At 41.2% G+C, this 27,828-nt stretch overlaps 1 protein-coding gene and 1 long non-coding RNA gene across 5 annotated transcripts in view; one reads left to right on the top strand and one right to left on the bottom strand.

The window, feature by feature from the left end:
- Nucleotides 1-27,828, bottom strand: part of RARB (retinoic acid receptor beta) — a 329,638-nt gene that overhangs the window by 205,961 nt on the left and 95,849 nt on the right. The window contains exon 1 of one of the 4 annotated variants that reach the window (XM_062607212.1): nucleotides 14,283-14,300. The exons of the other annotated variants lie outside the window; for them this stretch is intronic. The gene's annotated coding sequence lies outside the window, so the exon portion shown is untranslated. Of the gene's footprint in view, nucleotides 1-14,282; nucleotides 14,301-27,828 lie in introns of those variants that run through there. 4 annotated transcript variants of the gene reach the window in all.
- The window catches only part of LOC134157824 (uncharacterized), a 308,975-nt gene that overhangs the window by 276,746 nt on the left and 4,401 nt on the right, over nucleotides 1-27,828 (top strand). The gene's annotated exons all lie outside the window — the stretch shown is intronic.

Below are 27,828 nucleotides of genomic sequence, written 5' to 3'. Positions count from 1 at the left end.
ACTGCTCCAAGAGCCAGATATAGTAGAATTGGCTCATGTTTATGTACAGGATGAGAAGTTGATTTCCTGTGCAGCATCTTTCAATCACCTCTATAAGGGACTCTTGCAGTTTTCTGCAGAGAATTCAAGGGGCTTTGAATACATTTTGTGCTCGTATATAGGATACTCTGCTTGGTAACTAAATGCATTCATTATTCTGCCACATTCAAAAATCCCAGTGGACTATCAAGAAGTTCTCTTTCATTTAAGGAAATCAAAAGGAGGGTAATGGAGCTTTCAGCTCCTTGAGTTTAAGCAAACTTTTAAACTGGTTTCCCTCCTCGACTTTAAAAGCTGTATCTTAATACTTAAAATTGCTCTCAGTGGAATCAAATTTTCTGTTTTTGCATTGTCATCTGTACCTTATTAATGTTTCTAAGGATGTAAACCATTAACTTCATATTCAGAATATCCCAAATGAGAGACTACCCCAAGAGCTACAGAGGCTGAGGAGATCAGAGATCCTCTGGACCAAATTTGCAGGTTCGGCAGGGTTTTTTATGAGTTTGGTTTTGTTTGCTGTTTTTCTGTTTTTTTCAGACCAAACCCATTTCCCTGTTTCTGCCCATCCCCAAACTAAAAGGGGAAAATACATCACTCAATTCATCTCACTATTCAGATGATCAACAATCTAAGCAGCATAGTGTAGCCAGCAAAACCAGCTCTTAAAAGCAGGCTGGTCACATATAATCAGAAATTCCAATACAAAGCTTTTCCCACCCAAGGTGCTATGCCTACTGCTTTAGTTTTGTTCTCTACCTTTTTCAGGGGGTTTTCTTTGCTCCTGCACAGTTTCTCCTCATAACTCAGAAAAACTAGATTGGACTTTGTGACCAGATAGTCCTTTACAATCACAGGATTGTTTTGATCCTACCTGCAATATGGCAGTCAATGAAGAGGAAAAATTATCACTGATGGGACTAAGAAACCTATCCCTTGGGTGCCCCTCTCATCATTCAGCCATGGCAGAGAAAAGCACCAGAGATAACAAAGGTGAGCCACAACCAGAATCAACAAGCTTCTAAGATTTGTGAAGATTCACACAGGCCAAGAGTTAGCACCTTAAATTGATAGCATACTCAACTATCTATAAAGGAAAGGTAGCATCCCTGTTCTCTAAATCAAATTCAGAATGGGACATGTTCCCAGTCCAGGAAAAAGATCTTCCATTAAAGGTCTTTCCCCTGACTAGCAATTAATTGGACTTTAGCTACAAGGCACCTCAATATAGCATCACACTGACTGCCAGACAAAGCAAGATTTTCTGAGAAGGGTTCTTGGAAAGAGATGGGAGGCCTGGGTAAGAAAGGAAATCCGTGCTGCAGATGGTTACAAGTATGCCAATCTCTTCCTAAGTGGCATTACAACTAGGAGGATGTAGGGGATCTGAAGACTCCCAAGCATGCTCTCAGAATGCTCATCCTTCACGTTCTAGCTGATGGGAAATGTGTCATGGTGACCAATAGCAAATACAGCACTTACCACCACTGCAACTGCTAAAAGGGCCTTACACTGACTGTTTATAACCTTTAAGAGGCCTCTGAGATCAGTAAGAGGGGTCAAGTGATGTTATTGTTTTGGTGACAGATGGAAGATCCCTAGTAAATGATGGTGGCCTGGGAATCATTAAAAGAATGGAGTACTTCATCTGCTCAGAAGCTGAAGAGGGAAGCAGTTTTGGAGGGCAGCTCCTTGACAGACAAGTACATCTCTTTGGGAGACCAACACTATGGTCACAATGAGCACTGCAGGTGAACGACTGAAACAGAATGACAAGATACTTCATTAAAGGAGTGCAAAGACATGCGAGAATCATGGTAACTATTACTTGTGACAATAAGTGAGTGGGCGCTGGTCTTAAAACCCCAACCAGAGAAGCCAGCAGTCAGGACAGAGGCTCATCAAATGCTCTACCAGTAGCAGGTAGGGAAGGATCAGTCAATTTAAACTTGAAACATCTGCTGTTAGCAAGGCAAGAGATGACTGTTCCAGTACAGAGGCAAGTCCTCTCTGTATGTTCAGCCTTAAAGGTATCTATCTTCCTGAGAAGTCTTGGTCTTAGCAGAACCATCACAATAAAGCGAAGCAGCACACCATCTCTCTCTCTCTCTCCAAGGTCAGTTTGGTAGTCTTCCTCTGCATGAACCTATACAGGATATCTTTCACGGTACAAAGGATAGAACCTGTTAGTCAAATTCAGCAAACCTAGATGTTTAGCCACAACTTCAAATCATGGCATTAGACTTGCCTCCATCACCAATTTAAGGAAGAAAAGGTTTTAGAGCTTCAATTTCTGGGCAATTCCAGCTTTCAATACCTGGGCAACTAGTAAATAGACCTTTTTTGCCTCACTACGGGATAGATGCACTGCCTGGACACGCACTGAAGAAGGGTCAGTGATCATCACACATGATACAAAGAAATGAACAGTTACTGAGATAAACAAAGAAAAGAGTAAAACTCTGTTTAATTTGGAAAACATGTACTGCAGTGGATGGCTCTGCCTCAGTTCAGCACACTTCATATGCCACACAGAAGGTTCCCACAAGAATCTACTTTACTGCAAAGAACAATTCTGCTATCTGCAGTAATCTAAACTCATTGTCAAGATGAGCATGTGGATTCACTCAAAAGATGAATAATGTTTGTTCAGGAGTCTGTCTGAGAAACCTGAAAGAGGATTTTGTCAGGGATGTGCCTGAACTGTAAAATGATGACCTAGGCTTCTCAATCTCCTGGACAGAATTAGGAGGCAGGTTCAATCTCTTAGCAGTCCAATTTTTTGCACTACAAGACTGGAAATTCTACTTCCTCAGAGCTACAGGAGTTTGTATCCTTGCTGCACCCCTTTGCCAATAGAGGAGGGTGATCCAAGTGGAACAGGATAAACAGGGTTCAAGCATTGGTTGCAAACTTTATTTCTGAATACGTGTCTGTTTGGGCTAGAGGTGCATCTGTCACCTTAATATCACAGTATCACAGTATCACAGTATGCTGGAGATTGGAAGGGACCTCAAAAGATCATCTAGTCCAATCCCCCTGCCGGAGCAGGAACACCTAGATAATGTTACACAGGAATGTGTCCAGGTGGGCTTTGAAAGTCTCCAGGGAAGGAGACTCCACAACCTCCCTGGGCAGCCTGTTCCAGTGTTCTGTCACCCTCACTGAGAAGAAGTTTCTTCTCAAGTTTAAGTGGAACCTCTTGCGTTCCAGTTTGTACCCATTACCCCTTGTCCTATCATTGTTTGCCACTGAGTAGAGCCTGGCTCCATCCTCGTGACATTCCCCCTTTATATATTTATAGACACTAATAAGGTCACCCCTCAGTCTCCTCTTCTCCAAACTATAGAGACCCAGCTCCCTCAGTCTTTCCTCATAAGGGAGATGCTCCACTCCCTTAATCATCTTCGTTGCCCTGCGCTGGACTCTCTCCAGCAGCTCCCTGTCCTTCTTGAACTGAGGGGCCCAGAACTGGACACAATATTCCAGATGGGGTCTCACCAGGGCAGAGTAGAGGGGAAGGAGGACCTCTCTCGACCTACTAACCACTGCCCTTCTAATACACCCCAGGATGCCATTGGCCTTCTTAGCCACAAGGGCACAGTGTTGGCTCATGGTCATCCTGTCGTCCACTAGGACCCCCAGGTCCCTCTCCCCTACACTGCTCTCTAACAGGTCGTTCCCCAACCTATACTGGAACCTGGGGTTGTTCCTGCCCAGATGCAGGACTCTACACTTTCCCTTGTTATATTTCATCCAGTTATTCCCTGCCCAACTCTCCAGCCTGTCCAGGTCTCGCTGGATGGCAGCACAGCCTTCTGGCGTGTCAGCCACTCCTCCCAGCTTAGTGTCATCAGCAAACTTGCTGATAGTACACTCAATTCCCTCGTCTAAATCGTTGATGAATATATTAAATAATACCGGTCCCAGTACTGATCCTTGAGGCACTCCACTAGTTACAGGCCTCCAACTAGACTCTGCCCCATAGACTACAACTCTCTGGCTTCTCTCCTTCAGCCAGTTCGCAGCCCACCTCACTACCTGATCATCCAGTCCACACTTCCTCAATTTAGCCGTGAGGATGCTGTGGGAGACTGTGTCAAATGCTTTGCTGAAGTCAAGGTAGACCACATCCGCCGCTCTGCCATCATCCATCCACCGTGTTATTTCCTCATAAAAGGCTAAGAGATTGGTCAAACATGATTTCCCCCTGGTGAAGCCATGCTGACTGCCCCTCATAACCCTCTTATCCTTGATATGCCTTAAGATGGCACCGAGGACAAGGTGTTCCATCACTTTCCCAGGGATGGAGGTGAGGCTGACCGGTCTATAGTTACCCGGGTCCTCCTTCTTGCCCTTTTTGAAGACTGGAGTGACATTTGCCTTCCTCCAGTCCTCAGGCACCTCTCCCGTTTCCCAAGACTTGGTAAAGATGATGGCGAGTGGTCTAGCAATGACTTCCGCCAGTTCCCTCAGCACCCGCGGGTGTATCCCATCTGGACCCATGGATTTATGGATGTCCAGATTGCTCAACCCATCTCTAACCCATTCCTCATCGACTAAGGCAAACCGTTCCGTCGACCTGACTTCATCTAAGGTCTCAGGGGTACAGGGCTCTTCAGGACTGCCTGCAGCAGAGTAGACAGAGACAAAGAAGGCATTCAGTAACTCTGCCATCTCTGTATCTTCTGTCACCAGGGCACCCATCCCGTTCAGCAGCGGGCCTACATTGCCTCTGGTGTTAGTTTTGTCTGCCATGTACTTGAAAAAGCTCTTTTTGCTGTCCTTGACCCTTCTTGCCAGGTTTAATTCTAAGGATGCCTTAGTCCTCCTAGTTGCCTTCCTACATCCCCTAGCAGCAGCCTTATATTCCTCCCAAGTGGCCAGCCCCTCCTTCCATGACCTGTAAACTCTCCTCTTCCACTTGAGCATATCCAGCAATTCCCTATTTAGCCACGCAGGTCTCTTGGCCCTCTTCCTTGACTTCCTACGTGTCGGGATGCTCCGATCTTGAGCATGGAAAAAGCAGTCCTTGAATATCAACCAACTATCTTGGGCCCCTTTACCTTCAAACAGCCTTGCCCATGGGATTTCCCCTAGCAATTGCTTGAAAAGGCCAAAGTTTGCCCTGCTAAAGTCCAGGGTTGCAATTCTACTTGGTATTCTACTGGTCCTACCACACAAGATCCTGAACTTCACCATCTCGTGGTCGCTGCAACCAAGGCAGCCCTCAACCCTTACTGCTTCAACCAGATCCTCCTTGTTAGTGAGGATGAGATCCAGCAGCGCTCCTCTCCTGGTCGGCTCATCCACCATTTGCAGGAGGAAGTTATCATCCACACACTGGAGGAACCTCCTGGCCTGTGGCTGGGTTGCTGAGTGGTCCTTCCAGCAAACATCAGGGAAGTTAAAATCCCCCACAACGACCACGGCCTGTGACTGTGAGGCCGCTCTCAGCTGCCTGTAGAAGGCCTCGTCAACTTCCTCACCCTGACCTGGTGGTCTGTAACAGACACCTACAACAGTATCGCCCCTGCCAACCTGCCCCTTAATTCTCACCCACAGACTCTCAACTCGCTCATCATCTGTCCCCAGACAGAACTCGGTGCATAGTAGTTCCTCCCGCACATAAAGAGCAACCCCACCACCCCTCCTGGCTGACCTGTCTTTTCTGAAAAGGACATAGCCCTCCATGACTATATTCCAGTCATGTGAGCTGTCCCACCATGTCTCTGTAATTGCCACCAGATCATAGTCTCCTGACTTAACACAGGTTTCCAACTCCTCCTGTTTATTTCCCATGCTGCGTGCATTGGTGTACAGACATGTCAGGGAGCGAGCTGAGCACACCGATTTCACCCTAATATCATGGAGGTGTGGACACTGTGCTAACACAAAATAACACATAATTTATAATCTTTTGTTACATATGACAAGTCTAGTAGCATGTCTCCTGAAAGGTTCTGTAATTCCTCTGAGTTATTAGAGTCTTCAGTCCTACTTTACCCAGAAGATGACATTTCTGCTGTCTACTTCAGGCTCCTGAACCTTCATTTATTAAATATCACAAGTTCCAATATATTCCCAGTAAGACTCCCTAAGGGTCAGCAGAATATGCCAGAGGGCTGGTAGAGATTATGAACATTTATTTTAAAACCTCTGTTCTTTGTAGCTCCTTGTCACAGGAACAACAGGGGAGCAAAATTAGGAACAAGTGCAGCCATTAACTAGGAGTGGACAAAGCCATAGACTGGATTACAGAACAAAAATAGCATTTTTATGTCAATAGTCAACATTTTGCTTAACAGGACTCCAACAAAGAAATTGCAACATGCCAGTAATACGCTAAGATAACACTGCACATGTAAGCACCTTCAGAGTGCTCCTCTCAATCACCTGAAAATGTCACAAAACCTTATCAGTCAGGTTATATGGACAAGAGGTGCAATAATCAATCATGGTAGCCACAAAACCAACACATCTTTTTCCCATTTTAACATATTTGGAAGATCTGTTTCCCAGAATGATTCTGTTACAGGTGCTGGACAAATGGACTACATTGTCAGAAAGACCAAAGTGAACTACAATCTCTCATTTCACTTCCAAAAGCAACTTAAGAGGAGCCTAAGCACTGACAAAATTCAAGACTTACGTCATACATGCTAGTCAACAAAGCAGGACTTCTGATACAACACAGAAGTATTCTTGCAGTGCAAACCAGTGTGTGAATTAATTGCACAGCAATCATTCCCAACAGGCCCATTTCTGAAAGCATCTTTCCACTCATAAATGCAAAACAACTTTCCCACTTCTGTGGACAGAGAAACTAGCCTGAATTACTTCACATTTATTATGCAAAAAGTTGCTTGCATACTCTTTAAGATGGAGACAGGTTATACCCCATCATGTGGCATTTAGACCTGGCCAAACCTACATGCTTAAGCATTTTAGCCATAACCAGTTTAACCTGAACCCACATCAAACACTCAGCAGGGCAGCATTTCACCTCTAAATGCACTGGGATCACTAAATCCTTCAGCTTCACTGGCAAGGTAATGTATTAAAATTATTAATTTTGAAAGAAAAAGAGGATCTTAACTAGTAAGACTGAGCCATTCAAAATTCGCTTTGGACTTTTTTTAATGTAATAAGGCCAAAAAAAAACATTCAGGAGAATAGTCCAGTCAGAAATGGCCAAAAGGCACATGATGGTTCAAGCACTTCCCTCAGTGTTAGCCTCACTCCATTCTCTTCCCAGCTAGTGCTATCTGTGCCACCTGGGATGAAGACAGTTGTCCATTATATTCACAGGGTGTCAAAGTGTACTGTATGCTAAAACAAATCAGAAGCAAGCAGAAAAAAAAAATCGATTTGTGTCCTCAAAATTATGTAAGAGAATGCAAAAGAGATGCCAGCCAATGGAAATAATCAAAATAAGTGAATTCTCTAAAGGCTCTCACTTTCCTTATACAAGCCATGGCTCTTGAAGATACCCTGCCCATACTGGATCCTAAGACAAAGGTTTCTATTTCCCAGTATGGAGTCCATCACTGCAAAGACTGTGAGATGGGGAGAACTGAGGTTACTCTGCACTGTGTATCTGAGTTTATGAGGATCAGGGGAAGGGAGCAGAACTGGCAGGAAAAACAGACATGTTGGGTACAGTCACCATTGATCAACTTGATGACTTAATTTGTGAAGACCCCTCTTTCATGAATGCAAAGCTTGTGTGTTACTGTAAGAGATTCACAATGACAACGGTCCCCAAAAACACACCCCAGCCTACTTAATTACAATTAAAAGTAACTCAATTGTGTGGAAAACTAAGAAATTCAAGCATATATAAGAAGCAACACACCTGACGCATTGAAGAATATTCCAACAAAAAACAATGCAGAACTCTAATATAGCAGGAGATAGAAGATAGTCTGACGAAGATTAAGAAAAAGCACCCTCTAGACTACTCCTTTGTATTAATAGCTGTATTTACAACATGGAATAGGTCTCATATTCACTCAAACACTCTGACCCTGGTTTTGCCAGACAAAAACATGTGTTTGAATTTCCTTTTTCTTAAAAATTAGGAGATATATTCCCAAAATTATAATGTGAGACTTTGTGTTAAAGAAAATCTTAGGATCTCTTTTACCATGTGTGAGTCAAGCCACATCATGTGTTTGAGCAGTAATTATGGGCCTTAATATTGAAAAAGAATCAGGTGTATTGTCTTTATTACAAGAGTATAAGGGTTTTGAAACAGAAAAAAGTATTTATTCTCTTGTACAAAGAGAACACAAAAACATGGCCTTCCGTATGTCTGATCTAAGCATCAAAGACCAAATGGCCTAAAAGTAGAATACTACAAAAATTTGAGAAATGCCGTAGTGAGAACTTAAATTCCAGTCTAGCATTTGATTTAGTGATAATCCTCTAAAACCAGTTCTGCATCTGATAAACACAGGTTTAGAATCCAGTTGTTGACACATGGTAAGGAAATGAAACACATTCTCCCTATATGAAATTCACATTTCTCTGGGTGAAACAAAGCATGCTTGTATCTCGCGCCTCTAAGGCACCTTTTAAAGCAGTCAGGAGAATTGAAAGTCATCTACATGTAGCGATATTGTCTAAAGATTCAGATACTAAAAAGATCTGAATTAAATAGCCTGACTATGACATCCACTCTTAAGCCTTTGAAAAATAAGGAAACCCAATTTAATTTTTAAACAAACAAACCCAAGGCACACAATTCCTTGACATTACAACTCTGCTTCACATAACTCACTGCAAAGGTAGGTTACTCACTGAAGCCCTTTGAGTCAAGCAAAATAGAATACCCTCTGTTAAAAATGGGTGAAGGTAGAAAGTTGGGTTCACTAGAACATTGCCAACCCTGATTAGTCACAACAACAATAATAATATATCCTCCTTTAAGAAAATCTCTACTTTTAAAGAAGAAACATATATATTAGAGGTTTTGGCAACGGGTGATGAAGGGACTCAGTTCACACCCTTCTGAACAGAATACATTATTCAGCCATACGCCAGCCAACCAGCTAAGATTACTTTGTCTCTCAATTTTCAGAAGCACATAATTCTGAATAATTATGTTACTCAACGGACCCGATTATTACTGAATAGCAAATGCATCAAACAGGAAGCTAAATTTTATAATTTAAAACATGCATACACATAAAAGGAGAGAGAAAAAATAATACACTTTTTAAAAGCAACATCAAAAATCACATAGCAACAGTATAAAAGCTTCTGGACAATTTCCCTTCCCTAGCCTCCAGTGGAGGGTTTATTCCAGAGAGACAGCTCTCAGCAGACAAAGCTTGCTCGCAAACATAGGAACACAGAAATTGCTGTACTGGGTCAGATTAATAGTCCATTTAGTTCAGTAGCCTCTCATCTGACAGCAGCCAGCATTAGATGCTTCAGGGAAAGGATGAAGAAATCTCTAGGAGAGCAATTAAAGAAAAACTTTCCCATAAAATTTCTTTCCAACTCTCATCATCTGCTGGATGGCTTATACCCTGTAACAAGAGATTTTCTCTCGGTATCTCTGTTTTTGCTAGCCTGAATAACAGAAATGATGCTAAATAATACCCCAAGCATTGGGGATATCTTCTGTATCTGTATTCCATATGTTTTTAATCCTTAAAATTGCTGGCCCTAGCAGAATTGAGAGGCACCGCTCTTCAGAATCACCAGTGTGTTGCTTAAAATAATATTCTGCTATGCTTTTAAATAACTCTCATTTTCCCTGGATGATCCTGTGTAGTTACAGGACTTAGTGTAGCATAGTAAAAGTTAAGTAGATGGAACTCACCTTTTTCAAGAGTCCCTGCTGTTCTGTTTTTCCTCAACACACTCTCCTGCAGTGACTTTTCAGAAAGAGACTTGGAGAAGGCAGAAATGCCTCCAAATTCCCTTCCCGTCCCCAAATGTTTCAGGTGTCCTTCAGGACAAATATTAGTTTGTCAAATTTATTTGTTCATCCTAATTGCTAGGATATGCTTCTTCAGATGTCACCCATCTAGTTAACAACTGCTTCAAATTCCAGGGAAAACACTTTTCAGGGCAGGAAAACAAGAATCAATACTTGAATAACAAGTCAAGAGTAGCAAGCCATTTCTCTAATTAAGGCATCGACTTTCTTCTAAGATTGCACTAGAATTATCTGTGTAGTCACTTCTACGTTAAACCCCTAGGTAAATATTAGTAAAAACCCAATTACATCAATTAATAACAGCAGCTGACAAATAAACACTACCAAAAGGACTCCATTTGCTCCCCAGACAAACACAATGCCAGTTTCCAAATGAAGGCAGAAGGGGAATAAGATGGACCCAAGCTGCCCAAAACCTGTGTTTGCATCTGCAAGCAAACACTTAGGCTCTGTAAATACCAAGCCATTACCAGTCTTCTGCCCATCCAATAAACTGGTCTGCAGAAAGCAGCTAACAGGGAAGCTCAAGGCAAGCTGGAACAGTAGTTCTTGGGCAGTCTGCCCCATCATTTGACCTCTGGTTGACTTTAGGGTCACTGGATAGTCACCCATGCTGGCTGAAGTCTGCAGGCTCTCTCCAGGATTTTGGGAAAAGGCTGAATGTTTGCAATTAGTCTTTTATTTATCTACACTGGCCATGTCCGTATGTCATGCTTTGCAAGTCAGCTCAAGCATGGAAATGAATAAAGCACAGGCAAGCATTAGAATAAATTATTTCAGCAATCACATTACTTTTGGTAAACTGCCTTTTGCCAGATGAAAGCATCTGCAGCTCAGAAATGTAACTTCTAAATTTAAAAACTTTTCAGAAAAGAGTATCAGTTCAAACATGTTTGGATGTTGGCAATTCTCCAACCATAATTGCTGCAAATAAGATTAGCATAAGCAAATCATCCCTTTGAAATCAGTTGTGACAGAACACCTGAGCAAGGAATGGCTACATGGGGTATTTCTTTAAATTTTCATTCTTAAACAACACAGTGTGGATATCATACTCCATGCTTCCCCAGTCTCATTTAAAATCACATTCTTCCATTCAGTTCCTCCTATATGTAGCCAAAAGCACAACAGAAATGGTTAAGAGTCTGCTTACTTGAGGTTCAGCCTAAAGGAGGGATTACAAGAACAGCTGCTCATGGAGAGCTGGGAAGCTTCAGTGGTATTGCCCTTGTCTCTTACTGCAAGTCCTTCCAAATGAATTTAATGCAATGATTACATTGCTTGGGCAGATAAGAAGTGGAACCAGGTCTGTGTTCAAGGACCAATACTCCTATGTGATCCACCCCTCACAAATGTGAAGAGATACTACAGTGCTGACAGCATCCGGCAAAACCCAGCACGAAGAATCCTTAGCCTTTGGGGAGCAAGCTCTCTGGAAAGGGACCTGGGGGTCCTGGAGGACAACAAACTCACTATGAGTGAATGGTGGCTGCTGCAGCAAAGAAAGCCAACAGGATGCTGGGCTACATCAACAACGGCATCACCGGCAGAGATAAACAAGTCATTATCCCACTCTACTCAGCACTTGCCAAGACACACCTGGAACACCGTGTTCAGTTTTGGTCCCCGCTATACAAAAAAAGATGTGAACACACTAGAGAGGGTCCAAAGAAGAGCCACAAAGGCGATCAAAGGACTAGGAAGCCTGCCTTGTGAGGAAAGGCTGAGAGAGCTGCGTTTGTTCAGCCTAGAGAAAAGAAGGCTCAGAGGAGACCTTATCACCATGTTCCAGAATTAAAGGTGGCTACAAAGAAGATGTAGGTTCCATTGTTACAAATCACATAGAAAAGACAAGGGGTAATGGGCAATAGGTACTCCTGCGGAGATTCTGGTTGGACATAGAGGAAAAATTTTCACAATGAGAACAATCAGACATTGGAATAATCTCCCCAGGAAGTGATGGACTCCCCAATGCTGGACAGTTTTACAGCTGGACCAGGGGCTCGGACATCTAGTCTAGACCATGCTCTGCCAAGAACAGCTGGATCAGATGATACCCTCTCAAACTGGTATTCTATGATTCTGTGATTAGCCCGTGTCTCCTGGTGCTGTCAGGGATAGATGTCTGTGATAAATACTGCTGAACACTTGTAGGATCTCCTCACAGGTACAAAAAGCAAATACCATAACCTATCAGACAGGATGGTGCAGAATGATGTTCCTGATCCCAACACAGCTATTCAACACAGGCAGCATGGTCTCGTCTTATGCACTAGGTGAGACGAAGTAAAATGCATGCATCCAGGTTTTTACAAGTGTCACTGTAATATTTTTCTTTCTGGAGTAAAGGTTGGACTTGATGACCTTAAAGGTCTTTTCTAACCTAGTTGATTCTATGATTCTGTGACTCTATTCACAGGATTTAGGAGAAGATTACCCCACCAACAATGGAGCCAGAGGCTCAAAGGGACAGTGTTGCATTATCAGCAGAGGGAAAATGCAAAAAAGAAACTATCAATTAACAGACTTAGCTGGGATGGTTCAAAAAGGGACAACACATAAGAAGCAAGCTCAAAAATACCAAAAACCACTCCTGAGCAACGTCAAGCTGACTGGAACCTTAAGCGTTTGGGGGGGGGGGGGGGGGGGAAAAGGTGTTGTGACAAGTAATCTAAACAAATGTTAAAAGTGAAGTTTGACAAAGATAAACTATCTCCCAAACACCCAAAACGTAAATGAAACTGCCATTTAGCGAGGGCCAAATAAAACAAGTCATAGCCAGGCAGTTTCTGACGGAACAGTAAGGGCATTGTTAGGTCTTCTCATAGACCTCCTTTCTTTGTGGGGGAAGAAAAGAAAAAACAAGCACACCAGTATGTGGAAAAGTGGGAAATGTGCCTCCATTTCAGTACACACCTCAGGGTCCCTGTATCTATCTGTGAATGAAAGAGGATGTGGGGCTTGCCCCATGGTTTCTGCTGAGCAGTGGGGTATTGCATATGCTTATGGAGGTTTCTGAGGACCAGACCAGGAGACTGTGTGAGACAACAGGGAAAGTCCAGCAGGAGGAAGGAGAATGTCTGGGGGAATGGCAAGCTCATCTGAAACTTTTGGAAAGAGTTTTGTTTTGGTTAAAGCCTATTTCAACAGCTAATTAGCATTTTAAATAAAAGACCTCTTCATTAATCATTAACCACCTCATCTCTCCAGCAGCCCTGCTAAAAGTCAAAGGTTACAAAATGAACAGACGTAAGGTCTTTATACCTCTTAGAAACAACAAAACTTCTTTCTACATAAACTTCCTAATAAAGAAGCAAAATACAGCACATAGCTGTGATGCCAAAAAACCTCCAAAACCCAAACCCTCTGCAGCGTTTTCTGAACACTATTTTGGTCTTTTCAGAAGCAAATATTAAACCCAGCCTATTCCCCATTACAAGCTTCATTTTAGGATCAAAAGGATAAAGATGTACATACATTTAATTAGCAGGGAGAACACAAAAGCCCGTTAATTGAAACCAAAACACATTTTGCAAACAAAAATACACTTTAAATGGTACAGAGAGAGACTGACATGCGTTCCTCTGCTTACGGCAACAGCTCAGGAAAAGTAACTTCTGAAAGAGGCACGCTTATTTCCAACACACAACTTCTCAGGATATTCACCCTTCTGTGACTGTTTAACACAGTCTCCTCTATTTATAGCCACTGTTGTTGCAACCATTATTGTACTGCTATTAAAATGAACAGGCAATCACAGGAACACAGCAGCAACCAACACCAGCAACTGAATAAAAGACACTGCTTTAGCACACACTTCTGTTTGTAATTCCAGCAGCTTCAAGACTTGCTGGCAATGCTGGCAGCATTTGCTACACAGGTTAGGAAAGCCTAAAAGTAATGCCGGAAGCATGGCCTGTGAATGACCCAGTGGTATAAGCCACAGCATAACCCCTCCATAAACCAGCAGCTAACACTAGGAGAGAGCACCCACATCCATACCTGGCCTTCTGACCATCCAAACCAGCATGGTCTGTGGGGTGGTGAGGGTCCAGGATTGCTCCTGGGAATGATGGCAATTCTCCCCACTTCCAGCTATAGTAACCCACTTCAAGCAGCCGGCTCCCTATAAAGAGCAGACGCTTAGGATACATTGAGCCCTCCCTTCCTTAAAGCACCCAGTTAACTTGGGCTCCAGTTAGAGCAACTGTGCCAAAAGTCAGCGCAGTCATTGCCACCTCCTTGATGCACACTAGGAACCACACATTCACTGCTGGTATATACTTACAGCAAACTACATCACACCCTGGTGCCGGAGGCAGGGCTTGCTGGCCATGGAGAGCCCCTCTGCCGCAGACATGAGGGGTGTGTCTCTGAAAACCCACCTGAAGCTATAGGCCCCATGGAAAGCAAACCCAAAACAGTCCTGAATAAAGCTCAGCAAACACTGTAAATTACCTCACAGTTACCTAGGTTAAGTCCCTTTGGACACATAGAAGCACCTTCTATAGACCACAGACTGAGAGTGAGAAACCTCTTCCTCTGCAATGGGTTCACTACTTGCCTGGTACTGAGGCCCCGCTCTTCCTGCAGGGGAGTCCTGTAAACCATCATCAAGCTCACCCCGTGAGCAGCCCTGCTAACTCACTCCACCTGGCTGCATAAAACCCACCGCAGTTCACGGCAAATAAACACACCCAAACTTCCAATGTGTATCTGAATGCACATAGATACATCACAGAACGGGCTGGACGGGCCCTTAAAGGCTGTCCAGTTCTACACTCCCCTGCCATGGGCAGGGACACCTTCCACTAGACCAGGTTGCTCAAGGCTCTGTCCAACCTGGCCTTGAACACTGCCAGGGATGGGGCAGCCACAGCTTCTCTGGGCAACCTGTGCCAGGGCCTCAGCACCCTCACAGAGAAGAATTTCTTCCTAATATGTAATCTAAATTTGCTCTTACGGGTTAAAGCCATTCCTTCTTGTCCTGTCACTGCTTGCTCTTACGAAAAGTCCCTCTCGTCTTCACCGTCAGAAGACATGCTGATTTGCAAAAGCAAATTTGTCTTCAGACAGAAAGAATCCATCATTTTAGACTCATCGTAAACCACAGTTATTTCTTCACGTGTCCTGTGAGTTTCTTTACAGGCTGGTTAGTTGCATTGCATTTTAATTAATTGCATATGTGAAAAATGGATTTTACACAAATCTACTTCAACAGTTTCAGCCCAGAACAGCCTTCAGTCATACTTTAATAGAAGCCCATCTTTCTCCTCTTTTAAATGCAGGTCACAGCAAATTGAGGAAAGCCTTAATGTTTTCTGATTTGGATGGAAATACTTCTACATTTCACTATGACAAGCACAGTTATATGGGGGGGGGGGGGAGTATTTCTTTTAAAGCCTAACTGTAGGTTTAATATTTATTTTAAACCTACTAACCAAAAAACCTTCTTTGAATCCATTCAATACACAATTAACACGTAAAACATTCAAATGTCAACTATTACTGTTCTTACTACTTTTAAAACATAAGCCTGCTGGGAAGACCAGGGTCTGGAGTCCCTGGAAGGAGGAGATGTCTAGGGCTGGCCCATGGGGCGAGCATGCAGTGCTGCTGCTGCTGCAAATCCGTTGTGGTACCAAGCTTGGTATGAGCCAAGGTTGTAAACATCAGGTGTAATAGTCCCTACAAGTGCAGCTTCTAAAAGCTCAAGAAAGGAATCCTAAGAAAAACTGTAATAAAAATATTGTATATACAGTTCACAACTGCAAATTTTCCACGCTTACAGACCACTTCTCATCAAAGGGCTACCTGTGTTCTACTTGCATTCAAGATTCAACAGAGGGAAATCACAACTATGAAGTGTGCAATTCTTCATGCAGCTCCTTTCTTATCCTCACAGCCCAAAAATGCTGGCTAACAGAGGCACACATGGAGCTGGCAGCTGGAAGGTCACAGTAAGCCTCACTGAACAGCAAGGCACAGACCAGAATGGGAGACCTGGGCACAATGAGATGACCGCAGTTCATGGGGTCAGTCAGCTGGAAAAAATGTGTGACTCACAGAGGCAGGGGTGGGGGGTCACAGATCATGACTTTTCCATAGAACATTTCAGAAAGACTAGCAAACAACTCTAATTTTGTTTTAAGGTGTCAGTGAGGAAGGAGATGACAGTACCATCTGAGGGGAACCCCAAGGCTGCACCTCACCTCAATGGCACTTGAAAAGAAACACTGGCAAGCTAACAAACTTCAAGGCTTGCTATTCCCAATAGGATTTAATGTCTACCTTAGGGAGGTATTATCACCTGGGGTTAGGCAGACACAAAGCTCTCAACATCGTAAAGTTGGGCCTAGATTACATCCATCTCAGAGAAGCAGCAGCTCAAAGGTCAACAGAAGAAGGTGCAAGTGTACTTTTTTTGTTTCGCAATTTCAGTTTATTGTTTATAGACTACACGGGAAAAATATATCTAGTGACCACAGTGCTCATTTTGGTTTTTAATTAAGTTTCTGGAAATAAGTAATAGGGTTTTTCCACTGCCTTCTCTTGCTAGCTGCCCAAACGCAGGCCTTTCTATAACCATGTCATGGATCAAGATATTAATCAAACAGAAACAAAAACCCTGCTGGCACATAACCTAATTAAAATGTCTCTACCAATTTCACTGTTGCTTTTTTTTTTTAGAATTTAATACATCCTCATTTGACATAAAAACCCTGTAATCCAAATCTCTCTCACCCATAGTTCTTTTGCCATTACAGAGTATGACATTTCAGAGAGGCTCTGATGTTGCCATTTTCTTACCTGGCTCCCAAAGATGTCCAGACTGAATCCCACTCATTGTGGGCAATTCGTTAATGTCCAATTTACCCAATGTTCTGTGCATCATTTTAGTGTTATGAATGGCTGTTGTTATCCTGCTGCTGTTTGCTCGTTAGAAAAGGAGCTTTTGGGGATTTGATTTTTTTGATTGGTTGGGTTGTTTTGGTGGAGATTTTTGGTCAATACTCTAACAAAATAAAATACTTTTTCAACCCTCTAGAGCTGTAGACCCATGTTTAGTTGCTGTACAGGCTCTGAGTGGGATGCAGTTAATTTTCTCCATAGCAGCCATAGAGTGCTGTGCTTTGTATCTGTGGCTGAAATAGTATTGATAACCCTCTGACATTCCCACTATTGCTGAGCAGGGCTTGCACAGCAGCAAGACCTCTTGAGCCCACTCTGCCCGGTGTCATGCCCAATGAATAGGCTGGGAGTGGGCATAAGACTGGAAGGTCACATAGCTGGGACAGCTGCACTAACCAAAGGGATATTCCAGACCATATGACAGCAATGATCACTCAGAGAACAGAGGAGGAAGGAATTATATTCATGGTTATGGTGTTTGTCTTCCCAAGCAAGTGCCACGCATGCTGAGGTCCTGCTTTCCAGGAAGTAGCTAGATACCTGCCTGCTGGTGGGAAGTAGGGAATTAATTCCTCTCTTTGCTTTGCTTGCATGAACAGCTTTTGCTTTCCTGATTAAAATGTCATTATCTCAATCCATGAATCTTCTCACCTTCCTTCTATTTTCTCCTCATCTCCTGAGAGAGTGGAGTGAGTGGGCATTTGGCTGTTAGCCACGGCCAACTCAAGACAAGGCTACAGCTGCCAGTAATTTTCTTCTCAACTCCTTCTTTATCTCCAGTTATTTTCCATTTAATTATCTAATCAATCCATATTAATTTAGCAGATCAAAGAGAAGTCTTGACATAACAGTTGATTTGGTTAGCATCACTGCATGCTTGGAGTCACAACAGGTTTATGTGAAATCACCAGGTGAAGTTGCATGTCCACCTTAGGCTAACCTCATTCTCTGTAATCCACAGGATAAATGTTAGGTTGTAATTTGTAAGAATTATTTCAGGAAATCATTAGGAAAAGGGGAGACAATGATGTGCCACAACCACCTACACTTACATGTACCTAACTCCACTTCCACCCATGACAACAGAAAGGATATCACCAGAACTGCAAGACCCCCAATTGATCCCTGTGGTAGTACCACAATCAAGTTGTTCAGTGACCTACAGGGCACTGGTAGATGCCAGAAAAATGACCCAGAACATTGTAAAGTTGCTCACATCTTTGTTAAATGAGCATAGGGCACTAATAAACCAAAATGACTTACTTAGGTGCTTCTGAGTTGTACATAATCACATGGAGCACAGGGGAGAGGGTTGCTAGACTGTATCTTCAGATCTGACAGTGATTTGCTGGTTACTTCAGGAAAGTCATTTAAACTCCATCTGACTTAATTTTTCCATTTGCAGAAGGGAGATCAACATGCACTTCCATTTTAAGATAAGTGAACTACTCAAGGCTGGCAACATCATTAACTAAAAGTAACTAATATCTATTAGTACTTGGTGTACGCGACTGCCCCTTTAAGTCATTTTCCTGGGGGCACAGGGAAACATGTCTTAAGAGTTTAGTACAGATAACAACTTCATTTCAATAGCCATTCAGAAAAGGGCAACATACATGCTCCTAAATGAATTCCACATCCCAAATCAATTCAATGCCTAAGAAGCAAAAAATATCCACAGGAAAAAAAGGCAACGTATTCCAAAAATGCCTTTTTGTCTGATATGTTTCCTGCATCTCATGGTGATTTACAGTAATAGGTAATAACTAGTGTACATTATATCTAGTTTTTAATAACCACACTTCCATTATATTTCATTTCCCAAAGGGACTATTTGTGGGTTTTTTATAACTTTAACTGTAAAACTGTAAACTGCTATAATCAAGCATTGCTTTCTCTTCTATTCTGGACATCCTCAGTTGATTGTAATCACTGCCTGCTGAACTTATCTTCAAAATGTCAATGATAAAATGAAATAAAAATTGGTATTATTATATTAAGTACTCCCCCATTCATTCACTCTTCTCTTTGTAATCCAGGAGACACAGAATATGAAGAACTGTAAAAAGGGAAAGAATTAAAACAGAAAAGAAGAAAAGTAGAAGGAAAAAAAAAAGAAAAGAATATAGAAAAATATTAGAAATAAAGGTTAAAAAAAAAAAGAAGAAAAGACAAAAACTGTCTTTGGAGATGACAAAGCTGGAGAAGATAGCTGAAAGAAGTCAAAGCACATTCTGTTCCTCCTGACGTCTGTAAAAGATACGTAGGCTCTGAAAGTGTGTTTTGAGGTACTTGTACAACATTCATTGTAACTCTGGATAAGATAAAGCATATTAAAAAACAGCACAGCTGGTACATTTGTACATGGTACATTGCTTTTTGGGGAAATAGGGACTTGCTCCCGCAACCATCTTAACAGCAGAAGGACTACATGAGGGGAATATATTTTAGAAAGTGTTGACAAAAATGAGCACATAAGTGTGTAAATCAAGCTGCAAGGAACATTGATAGGTTCAAGGGGATGCTGTGACTGAAAAGTGATTGAAAGGGTCACTTGACAGGGACGGTGTACCTTATAAAGTCCACAGTGACATTTTCAGTATACATATACATATACAGTATTTCAGAGTCCTGGGTTTCTAGGACGATGCCATTTGGAGATGACTTAAAATCCTTGGGTTAACTTACACCTGGCACAAACTAACAAAATCAAAGCCCAGTGTGGTCCATCACTTTAGCTTTAACAGTACAACCAAAAGGCTGGCTATAACTGCATCCAAAAGTGCAAGACACAACCACAGCCTACTTGAAAGTAAAGATCAACTTAGGAAAGAAAGTTTTAGTGGAACACACAGAACTTAACTCTCTCAGAAATCTCTCTGTGCTTTAACTGGACACTGTCATCAGAATCATATTAAAATTTCTTGGCTTTCTCTCAGAAGAAGAAAAGGATGAGTATTTGCAAGGAAGATCTAGGAAAACTTCACAAAGGAGAAGCTGGGCAGCTCAATTTCAGCCAGTTGGAAAGTAAAATCGATGAACTAAAAGCACTATTAATTGAGACAGCTGAATATGGCCAGAGACATACCAACAGAGCAGAGGAGATAAAACAGACAAACCATTATCACCACTGGTAAATAACACTGAATAAAACAGATGGGATCAAAGTAGCACGTACGTAAGTACCAGTGATAGTACTTCTGAATTTGGTTTATTTTATCTTAAGTTATATCATTTAAGCAAGCCAGTTCCTTCCAGGTATCTTGCTAATATAGGAACAGGACTTGAATGCCCACAGTACAGATTAAACGAAAAGGCAAGAAAACCCTAACTAGATAGAAAGGCACTATAAACTCAGAATAGCTAGCAAATTACCTATATATAGAGGCCACTATCATCATACAGACTTGCCAACCATAAACATGGGGCCTGTATTTTTTCCCTAAAACCTGGATTAATACATTTGTCCACATATATAAAAGACTTCAAACGATGGCAAGTTACTCACTTCTACCAAGAAATTCCTTCCCCTTTCCTCTCCAATTTATGGTTATAGTGTACATACTTAAGAATAACTGTAGACCAGATGCTTGTCCAGAGAGCAGCCCCTGGAAGTGCCTGCCTATGTAGCAGCATTGCCTATCTCCTAGTCTGTTGTGTCCAATACATCTGGGTCAGATGCTTGCTTCAGAAAGAGATGTCTGTAAGAAAAGTTTATCTAATGGAAACAGCAATATCCATGATGCAGTAGGTAGCATCCTTCACTCTAAGTAAGTATTGATCCAGAGAGGTATCAAACAGGATGATGTTTCTGACTTCAGGAAAACATGAGTTTATAACAACAGTTGAGGATTAATACTAATAATCTGAAAATGAGTACTATGCTCAAAATTTTAGTTAAATTTCTCTTCTGGCAATAACAGCTCCAAATTCTCCATGCAGTTGCAACTGCTTATCCTACTTGCATCTGGTTTTATATCCCAGGCTGTGGTCTACTTTGATAACTGTAACTTGCAGAGCATATACAACCATGATAAGGAAAAACACACACCATCAGAACAACTATACATAGCAAGTTTTCTTTGGTCATAAAAGGGAAAAGGTAGGCAAACATACTAAATGCACTTTTAATTGCAACTGATTTAATCACAATTTAATGCGCTGCACCCACAGTTACTCAGTGTTCAGTAGCTGTCATGGAAAAACTCACACATTTCAAGAAGGCTGACTATATTCTCACCTGGTCTGTGTCAGTTAATATTCAATACTTCCAAACAGTACACCTGCCTAATGCTCCCAAGTTACCATTGTATTATACAGTAACTTCTCGCACTTTTACTGAAGATGACTGAAAACACATATTGTTACATGAATGTAACACATTTAGTGGGGCACTGAAAGAAGCTCATTCACTGTCATCTTAATTGCTCTGTATAACCTAGGAGACCAGTGGCAGTGCGCTCCCCACCTGGGAGGTGGATGCTCTCTCCTGTAACACAATCATTTGCCTTTTAATACTTGATTATGGATGTTAAAACCACACAAAAAATGGTAAAATTCCCCATAAAGTGCCCTGCAGAAGCAAAGGCATTGGTAATAAGGTATTTACTGGATATGGTTAATTATCTCATTTTATTTTTACTACTCAAAAACGTTCTCACAGAAATGATGAAGAACGCATATTCCTGTCATACCTGAAGTAATTTGTAAAATATGCAGTATTCCACTAATACTGCAAGTCTGAGACTACAACCGGCAAACAATCTGTCCGGGCTTTGTGGCTTTCCTACCAAAAAGACCATTAAAAAATGAGTGCTGTGAACTTCATAACTATGCTGTGTTTCTTGTCATGCTGGGATTAGTAATAGCAGTGCTATCAAATATTACTATGCAATAAAACCTGTGGTTTGCATTTAGATTACATTTGATTTCTTCATGTGGAAAATGCATGCTCTAATTTTCCTCTTACAGTAAAATTGATAATACATAGAATACAACATCACAGCAGATGACACAGTCTACAGCGTAGGCATGACTTGTTTTATAGTCATAAAGCTTGTACTTCTGGCTGTGATTTTATGAACCAGGCATACAAAACATACAAAAAAAGAGAACAAAAGAAAAGAGATATTTATAAATAAAGGCATAGAACAGTAAATAGGAAAGGAGACCAAGTTACAGAACAGATTGAACTGGGTATAATGAGAACCAAACAGCTTTCACAGAAACTGCAAACTTAGCACTTGGAAACCACACCAGTCAATAATGCAGGTACAGCAGCCGCCTTTAACAAAAGAAAGCAATTCTAGGCAGGAAGAAAAGGAATGCAAATAGGACAGGCAGCATCCTTACCAGGCAAAATAAAAGTCTTTCTTTGAATATACGCTATTAAACCTCACAATATCATAAACAGGCCTCTCACCTCCCCCCCCTTCCTCCACAAAGTAGGAATCATCTTTCGCTATTTTTTTTATACTAGGTAATCTAGCAAAGTATTCATTTCAGTGGTATCTTTTGCAACATGTCTCAGAGAAGCTTCCATAAGCATCTAGGATCTTATTAGGTAAAAAAAAAAACGAGGTGCACACTGCACACGGTCTCCATGGGGACACTACACATGGCAGAAGCTGTGAACAGAGCACTTCCATCACTGAAAGGCAATGGGGAAGAATTATACAATAAGGAATGGAGCGAGAGCTCATTAGCATGTAAAAACCATAGCCCTATATATAGTTATATTTTTGTATGTCATCACATTAACAAATTGCTGTTTATTAGCCATGATTTACTGAGTCGAGCACAACTGGGCACTAGCTGAAGCAAAGCAGCTGGATGTAAAACTAACGCAAACAGCTAAGAGAGTGATGTCTTAACTGCTTCTCTGCATAGCTTGATCCACCCAGCCAACAGATGAACTGATTACACATCATAGCAAAAATTTCACCTTTTGCTACACTGTAATAATTTCTGAATAAATACAAAACATGGTCAGGCTTAACAAGCTGATATATGAAGAGCTGAAAAATGCTTCCTTGCTTCCACTGAGGACGTGTTAAACTATCACTGTACAACACAGTTAGTATTCTTATACACAGGCCAACCATGAAAAATCACACACTGCAAATGTATTCATTTTTAACTGTTTATGTCAGCTTCAAAGTAGACATTTTTCTTACCACTACCACAATGTTATCTTACTCATCTGAACTCACATTTCTTTCCACTGCAGTCTCACCGTGGATGCACGCGTCAGTCCAAAGAAATGAAATCCTGATTGCAGAGAGCCAACCATAACACCATGCTCAGAGCTCAAAATTTCAGCAGAAGTGCATATTCCCAACAGAGACCATTAAAAGGCAGTCTCCCCACAATGCTCAAGCCCTGACTTGAGTCCACTTGTTTGCTCAGGCTTTGTATCTGGCTTTAAAAGTGCTGGTATCAGGAGAAAAGCACTTTAACTATGTATCATAAACAACACGCATTAATGGCTTACAGGCTGTTACGCTTCTCTGCTTTCTTCTTTTTATACTAAAGGCATTTTGCTCAGGAAGAAAACAGTAATAGAAGCTTTGGATCAACGGACAAATGTAGTGCAAAATACAGCAGTTCCCATAGACAGCAGCAGATTAAACTTCTTTACCATTTTAGTATAGCCCTAACTCCCTAAAGTTCACATTAACCAAAATGAAAACTCACTGCAGATTACCAAGTTTCATGTGGTTTGCATACGCTTATGCAAAATTTACTTTGGCACAATATAGGAGTGCATTATTAATCAGCATAGGTTTGTTTGAAATGTTGGCTCTATTTATTCAGAGGTAAGACTGACTCCAAATCTAGGCTTTCTTTTCCACATGGAATACAAGAGCATCAGATTTGGTATTTGATTTTTCAGCTCAGCTGTGAGGGATGAAATGAACTTTGGAATAAACTAGAGGTAGTGTCTACATGGTAACAGAAAAAGAAACCCCATATTTAGGGGCTTTTTTTGGTGGTTTCTGTGGCTTCAGGTATCAAAGTGAGAATGACAGATCTCTCTAACCACACCCGTTACAGTAAAATCTCAGACCAGTTGAACAGAATAACTGTTTGCTATTGGCATTAAATGAATCCGATCTCAGCCATCCGTGACCAAAAAAGACACAGTGTCATTTCAAAATCACAGTCACTTTTATCTCGACTTTTGCAGTATTTTCAGATTTATAACTTCCTTGTTTATTCTCATATTGCTGTCAGTATCTATAACTTAGCTAGCTGAGCAGATCTGTGCAGTTTTAGCACAGAAGTCTTTAAAATCACTGTCTTTACAAGTTATTTTGATGAAAAGAGAGAATATTTACCAGCAGCTATTAAGCATGAAGTTTAAGGAAACAGAAGCTTGTAGGAGGATTTGCTAATGAGCTATTGCTGTTAGTTCTCATATCTGAAAATACATCGCCTCTGTAGTTTCTGGTGAAAATGCATATAGATATTCTTGGGAGACAGTACAAAGCCAATGCAAATTACAAGTCAGATAACTCAGTCTTAAGGATTCCATCACAGTTAAATCCACTGACATCTCAACAGTGTCACATTAACATATGTGCAAAATCAGAATCTAATAGTGCAATGCTGCCGGAAAAAGATGGTGGAGACACACAAAGATTTTCACAACATGACTCTTCTGCATAAATGCATGCATGAAGCCGAAAGATGAAATCCCCTGTGAGAAGCCACAATAGTGCCTACCAGGCAGTGATAACCTCTCAGCGGTAGCAACAGGTATGTTTGTTGCAATAACTAGATAGAAAGAACAGGCATCGATGCTTGAGTGATTCTGCAGAGAAGCATGCCTACACTCAACGCAATGGACAAGCTGCTCAAGAACAGCTTATCTGTGCGAACTACAGTGCTGTTAGAAGCAGTGAAAACTGAAAATCCTCCAATTTAAGTGTTGACTAAGTTAAAGCTTTAGGTAGGCATCCATCAACCCATCCAGCCACCCACAAACCTGAGGGTGGTATCCATGTGATAAATTGCATTCTACCTAGTAATCCATCCTCACCTTGGATACTTCTGGCATTTCAAATCTCTGAGGCACTTCAGACAATTGCCTTCTGCAAGAAAGAGTTTCTGTGCAAAAGTGTATTGGTGAGAAGCCAGGAAAGATTTAAATTCAAGTATATTATTATATATATTATATATATTATATTATATATATTATATATATTATAAATTCAAGTATATATATATATAAAGATTAAATTCAAGTCAACCTGGTTAGATTTTTACATTCTTAGAAAACTAGATTTCTATGGATTTTTAGGATTATTGTTATTTCTGGAAGATGGAAATCAAGGATTTCTAACAGCAAAACCCATAGTTAAGTCACTAAGCAATAAGCAACTCGGAGATCCATATACATATACACAACTGAAGATGGGGTCAGGTGGTGAAGCCCTACAGATGCTGACAAAGAGATAATAAGCGTAGGTTCACCTACAGGCAAGACCACTGATTTCTCAAGCTGGATTCATCCATCACACAACTGCTCTCCTGACAACCAAGGGTCCATATAAGGCACTTTGCCAACTGCCAGCTCCATGGAAAATTGAGACCTCAATAAGGGGAACAAACCCTTCAGTTGTTTTATCTTAAAAAAAAACTGGAGTGTTTTAAGGGTTCCAATTAAAGGTGGAGCAAATTTATGGATAAAATACTATTTTTTTCCTCAAAAATACTGCAACTACACTCTTTCATGACATGACAACTCAGAGAGAAGCAAATACTTCTTGTCTTCAAGCTATGCACTCTGTTGCAGCTTGAAGAAGTGCCTGGAGCAGTACCAGAGGCCCACAGAGACCTCTACCTGTGCCCAGGGTACTCAGAATGCACCTCCTTCTGTAGAAGGAAAATTTTCTGTCTCCAGATGAGAGAAAGAAGGATTTTGTGCAAAGGCTAGTCTGTTGTTATTTGAACCCTGGCTGGGCACTAGGACTGGACCCTGGTTAAATTATGCCAGGATATATGCTCAAAGTTAGCGTCCCTCACAGCTCTGCACAAACAGAAATCAGCAGGAGTCCAGCATGCAGAATGGCTTTTGAATCGGGTCATTAATCTGTACAAGCAGGAAAACCTACCCAGCAAACACAGTAGCAGTCATCGCACTCCAGGTTACAAGGCTGAACTAGCATGCAAATTGATGCACATCTCACGCCTCCTTGAGTCATGGAGGAAGGCACAAGCAGTCTACAGGAAGAGAGGAGAAAACTACAGATGTTCACTCTTAGTGAGGAACAATGGAACAGGACAGATTTATTTATTTACTATGATAACATGGTATTATTTCTTCTGCAACAGCATGCAAAGTCATCAGAGATGGTCAAATCCTGAAACTGGCTCTAGAAATAATGGTTGTTGCCACAGAAATCTCTGCCACCTTGAAACAAGCACACAAAACTATGGACGGCAGAAGATGATTCAAGGTTTTAAGTACCCAGAGAGAAGCAGGTTAGCCACAAGCATCTTTCTTCCATCCACTTGCTTGATGATTTATCAGAGAACTAAGCAATCTCAACTCACTGTGCAGTCAGCAGCTGATTAGTTAGACGATTTTATCCAAGTCTTTTGGGAGGACAGGGTCTTAAGGTTTCGATTTCAAGGTCAGAGAACTAGTTTTTTCCGAGTTATATAGGATGTTGTTCCTTAATAATGGCACAAATAAAGCAGAGTTAAGAGAACTTTACATTTTGATGCTGCTGTAAAGTGCAGAAGAGACTTTACTTCGGCCTCAAACCAGAAAACATTAATTCCTTTTTTTTAAAAAAAACAAAACCCAAACTGATAAAACTGTTGCATGAAAGGATTTTGCTTTAGTACCTAGGTAAAACACAATGCTCTCATTAAAGCAACCACAAACAGAGCAGACCTCAGTGGGACAGAAAGACAGAGCTCTTGGACACTTTGTATCATGAAAACACGGGTTATTTACACCAACCCAGAAGAGAACACATGAGACAAGTCATGAAAGCCAGAAGCCCTAGATTAATCATCTAAACACATGACTTTATAACCAACAAATATGATCTGAGTTACCACTGGCTGTCAGTTCTTCAGGAGGCTGCAGGAAACAACAGGAACTAAGGAGAGGAAGAGGGAAGAAGGGCTGGCTGAGCAATACACCTGCTTCCCTTTACCATTTTGCATAGAGAAATGCAGGCAGTGAAAACTCTCAAGTGCACGTTATACATATACCCCTTTATACAGATGTGACTCTAAAGATCTGGTAGGTGTCAAATACTACACTACTACTTAGAAGTATTTCTGCTCTACCAGTTCTGGTAAAAGAACCTTTGTAAAGGTAGGAATCTACCCTTGTATCTCTAGCTTTAGAAGTTACTTACCTGTGGTTTTGTTTCCCTATGTATGACAAGAACACAATGAAGAGACTTAAGAGAGTGTGTTTAAGTAAAAAGAAAACCCTCCTATTTTTAATATATATATTGAAAGATATATATACTTTGAAAGATACAAATTATATATATTTATAAACACAAATCATATAAATGTATATGGATACATATATAATTGCTATGTATAATTGTATAATATAATTTATGTATATAAAAAATCATAATTGGTATACTTTACCTTTTGAGAATGCAAACTACCAAGTGTGTGAACTGGGACTACTCATACTCCCACCAGAATCCCAAAACCATTCTTTAAGTAAAAGCAGTGCAAGTTCTGCTTCACGCTGGAGAACAGTCAGTTCAGAACAAAAGTTTGAACTTTTCCAAGTAAGCCTGAAACATGCTTATTTACCAGAGTTTGCATCTTAATTTAAGACTCATTTAATTCAAGCTCAGAGGCATTTGCTCACCACTTTTAAACTTCAGAAAGCAGTAACCTAGCTAAGGAAGTTAGTATCATCTGTTCAGATC

Source organism: Pezoporus occidentalis, unplaced genomic scaffold, assembly GCF_034315485.1.
Source record: "Pezoporus occidentalis ecotype Australia unplaced genomic scaffold, CSIRO_AGI_Poc_V1 ctg120, whole genome shotgun sequence".
In the NCBI taxonomy this organism is placed as follows: Eukaryota; Metazoa; Chordata; class Aves; order Psittaciformes; family Psittacidae; genus Pezoporus; species Pezoporus occidentalis.
Note: the sequence above shows the minus strand (reverse complement) of the source record. Positions and strands in the feature narration are given on the sequence as shown.